At 45.0% G+C, this 4,556-nt stretch overlaps 1 protein-coding gene across 1 annotated transcript in view; it reads right to left on the minus strand.

Moving 5' to 3' along the window:
* CUNH2orf88 (chromosome unknown C2orf88 homolog) overlaps positions 1 to 3,380 on the minus strand; it is a 15,254-nt gene extending 11,874 nt beyond the window's left edge. Inside the window, exon 1 of the mRNA XM_008835624.3 lies at positions 2,932 to 3,380. The gene's annotated coding sequence lies outside the window, so the exon portion shown is untranslated. The remainder of the gene's footprint in view (positions 1 to 2,931) is intronic.
* Positions 3,381 to 4,556: the final 1,176 nt, after the last annotated feature.

Here is a 4,556-nt window from a genome sequence, read left to right on the forward strand (position 1 = left end):
TTCCATTGGATTTTTTTCATGGAAAACAGGCTCCAAGTTTAAAAAAAAAAAAAAAGCCCAAATTGGATTTAGCAGATGGTATATTAATTAATTAATTAATTAAACTAATTAATTAATTAATTAGAGAAAGAAAACAGAACTGCTCAGCAGCTGTTTTGATGCCTTATGAACAAATGAGTTTCAAGCTGGAGATGGTGGAAATTTCACTGATAGAGAACTGAGGCATAAGCACAGGAGGTGAAATGTGCATGCCTTCCCATTCTGGTCACTCAGAATCCAGCTCCCAGTTAATTAATTAATTAAACTAATTAATTAATTAATTAGAGAAAGAAAACAGAACTGCTCAGCAGCTGTTTTGATGCCTTATGAACAAATGAGTTTCAAGCTGGAGATGGTGGAAATTTCACTGATAGAGAACTGAGGCATAAGCACAGGAGGTGAAATGTGCATGCCTTCCCATTCTGGTCACTCAGAATCCAGCTCCCAGGAGAACCTGCTGTTGTGAGCACAGAATGTCTCCATAATCTCCAGAAAACCCTCAGAGAGGGAAGACTCAAGAGGCTAATAGTCCCATAGACTTCCTTGGTGTTTTTATTTTCTAATACTAAAACCAGAAAGAAATAATTAGAATTCCTAAGCATTACAGACAAGAAGTTAGTGTGACATAAATCTCTAGCAAAATTCAAAAGTTAAACAGGTAACACTCTGGGAGAAAGAAAAGATCAGAGACTTTTACAAATTAGCAGTTTACTAAGAACCATTCATTGGTTTGCTTTTGTGATGAATCAGAAGTACTCAGGGTCTTTATTTTTAGTAAGGCCCTTGATTAAATTTTTTGTTCATGGAATCTTTGGAGAAGGCTCATCCATGAACTAGAACAGTTTGAAGAAGTAAATGCTGAGCTCAACTGGTTCATTAATTTGAACAATATCTATTGGAGGGGGGCACTAGATTTCCAGCCAGTATTATACTTGGCTTTTTTGATACACTGAATTTCAACAATCAATCTGAAGAGTGGATGACACTAACCTCATTTCACTGATCTGGAAGAGCAGTTTCTCAAGGTAACAAAGCTCATAGGAATCAGGATCAAAACTCAAGAGCCATTTGTACCTTGCCACATGCTTCTGGATGTACAACCCTTGGCACAAAGGACCTGTCCTGTACCTTATCAGTCATCTGAATGTCTGATGAGTAAACTCACAAATGTGCAGAATTAACACAATGAATGTCAGAGTTAAAGTCAATGCATATCTAACAAAGATGAAATCAGAGAGCAGTTTAAAGCAATATATACCAAAAGAGAAAGAGTTCCCACTCAAATCCTCAGCTGCACAGTTTAAAGATGAATAGCATCTACCTTGACAACAAAATAAGGGGTATGATATCTCTAGTCAAGTTTGGAATACTTGCTTGACAATAGGACCTCATTCTGACTGTTCAGATTAAATTGACTTGCTGACCTCAATTTTGGGCTCAGGAGATTATTCCACAAAGAAAGTAAGGAAGAAAACAAAATGATGACTTATTAAAGAAAACGAACATTTACCATCTTCTGGGCACTTATATGTACTTTACAAAGATGAATAATTTCATGCTCCCAACAGACATGGAGGCAAGTAGAGTGTTTTATTATTTTGCTTTATAGGTAAGGAAACTCGGGTTCAGGGATCTGAAAGACTGTCAAACAGACAAACTGACTGGTACCTTGTGTCACTTCAGATCTTTAATTTCTTTGCCATTAGTATGTGTGTTGGTGGGGGGCACATGGATTCCAGATCTAAGTTTTAGATTTGCTTGCAAAAAAGCAAATACACAAAACCAAAAAAAGCTCCTGTATATTATTTCAAAAATTGAAAGCTGTTGGCAAAATTGAACTAAGCAGAAACCAGTCCCAGGAAGCGACTGTCAGCTCAGTGTAAACAAGGCCTTGCTAACAGCAGTGGTGGGGTGCTTGGAAACCCAGTGAACTTCCTGTCACTGCAGCCACCAATTAACACCTGGCTGCTCCTGTAGGAGTGGAGTGTGGTCCAGGAGGTAGTGAAATGGACTAGGGGATGGACTATGGTTTAAAGTACTCTCTTGCTATTTGTTAATGGCCACTAATTTTTTTTTTTTTTACTTTATAGCAAATGAGGTTAAAAACTGAAGTAACTATTTTCCCAGAACCATTCTATTGTACCTAAATAACATTTCTTGTCCACAGATACTAGCTAGCTATGTCAGGTACCAGAAAACAACCTATTCAAAAGAACACCAGAATACCTCACTACTGATCCTGATTTGTGCTTTGCCATAATAAAAAATAGATTCTTTCTTCCCCTGAATTTTTATCTAAAAATTTCCGAATGATAAATACAAGCAGCACATCTTTTGAAAAGATGAAGTTTATGATGTGGCTATCTAGTTTATAATCTTAGGTTAACTTCCATAAGGAATCGGGAGGGGGTCAGACTAGAGACATAAGCGAAAACAGCTCCGACTGTTTCTCCTCAGAGCCTTTCCTGAAGGCTAAAGGATCCCGTCTGTCTACGCTTTCATTTCTTCCTCATTTGCATTATTTCCCCTCATGATTAAGCCTCCCACTACTTCCAAGGGTATCGGTGTTAATACCCTGCTCCTCAGCGGCATCTCAGAGCACAAGCCTGACAGCTTGACATGAGCATAAAACGTTCTTTACCTGGAAATCTCCATCCACTCTTCAGGTGGGAAGGTCCCTACGTCTCATAATGAAATGCCTTTATTTTGAGGGCTCAGAACAAGATGGAAAAGGGTAGAGCTAACTCAGACCTAAGATGCGAAACTATCCAAGACAACTGGCTGAAAATATATACAGAATTAAAGCCTCCTGTAACTCCTGGGGTTCTCCCATTGCAAAGTCAAAAGGTCACAGAAGAGGAGCCCGTACCCACCCTCCAGATGTTCACTTACACTACACAGCGGCGGGGCAGCTGCGCGGCCATCGCAGGTCTGCAGTTCCGGGGAGGCCGTGGAGGCGCCGGCGCTCCGCGGGCATCGTGCCCGGGGCCAGTCCCCCTCGCTCCCGCGCGGGCACTGCTCCCGGAGGGGCGCTGGCTGGCGACGGGGCGCGTAAGAGCCGAGCGAGGCCTGAGAGAGAGCCGCGCAGCCGGGCCCGGACGTCGGCGCCTTCTCTAGATCGGCGGCTGGGTCAAGTTAGTGGCGGGGTTAGGAGAACCCGGCGTCCTTCGGCCGCGTTCGGGGCTCCTCCTCCGGCTGCCCGCGCGCTCCTCGCGGGTTCGCGGCCCGCACCCAGCGGTGCCCCGCAGGTGGCAGCCGAGAGACGCGCGGCTCCCAGGCTTGCCCTCTGACGGAGGACCGCGAGTTCACCAAGGCTCGGGAGCCGGGCTGCCTCCACCCAGTGCGGGGATCCCAAGGGCTGGTCCGCCCACCCCCGCACGCAGTCCAACCCGCGGCCAACCTCTCTGGCAAGCAGGATCTTAGAAAGCTAAGAGGGCTAGGCTTTACTCTCCCGCCCCACCTCCCCGGAGCCACCTGGGCTGCAGCATCACCTGATCTTTGTCCGGGTTGGAGGAGGTGCGGCTAGTCCGGGTGCTGCAGCGTGGCGCTGCCCTCGCGCAGGTGACCAGCTGCTGGCCCGTCCCTCCAGGCTAAGGGTTCGCTTAGGCGCAGGCTTATCAGTCAAACTTGCTTTGACCCCAAGCAAGACACCTTGCAGGGCTAATCAGCAACTCGGCCCGACCTAGTTTGTATCAGAGCAAAAGTGCTTAGAGCACTTAAAGATGCATCCGTTTTGTACTTTTGTACCTCAAACTCAACATTTCCCACTCTTGTTTCTCAAGACAAAACATCCCCAAAGGCCATTTTCTTACTCCTTAAAGAAGGGAGAACCACTATCTCAAAACATGGCTATTATTCAGTTTCTTTGCCACAAATTCCGTGTGATGCTTGCAACTCCTGCCAGATTCCCAGCAGTAGCAACAGCCCCAAGAGACTGGAAGAACCATTATTTCATCCTGCTCCACAACGGATGGATGATCGATGCAAAATTCATGCCCCTTGGCTCCTTCACATTACAGATGAGGACGCTGAGACAGCCTTGCGTTTGTGGGACAGAGAGCAGTGGATCTACCTGAGCTCACTAGTCCGCCAGCCTAGCCAAATGGGTGAGCTTCAGATTCAGAGAGACGCCGTCTCAAGGAAATAAAGTGGAGCGCAACAAAAGGCATCCAAGGTCCCCTCTGGCCTCTGCAGGTAAGCAAAACTACACACATATGTATATACCACACACACACACACACACACACACACACACACACACACACCCACCCCCAAAAAAAAAAAAAAAAAGCCTGCAGCCTATAGACTTCCATGAAACTGGACTCTGAAGGCTCAGTGCAGTGAAGAAATAAACCTAGACAGCAGCCAAATGGAGAAAGAGAGATCTCTGCAAGATCAGTTTTACACTCTGCTTAAATCAGCTAAGGTTAACTTTGACATACAAATACAGTAACCCAGAAATGTAAATTGTGTCATTAATATGACTAATGGAATTTGAGCATGTGTATTCTGACACA

Source organism: Nannospalax galili, unplaced genomic scaffold (genome assembly GCF_000622305.1).
Source record: "Nannospalax galili isolate Female #2095 unplaced genomic scaffold, S.galili_v1.0 scaffold115, whole genome shotgun sequence".
Taxonomy (NCBI): domain Eukaryota; kingdom Metazoa; phylum Chordata; class Mammalia; order Rodentia; family Spalacidae; genus Nannospalax; species Nannospalax galili.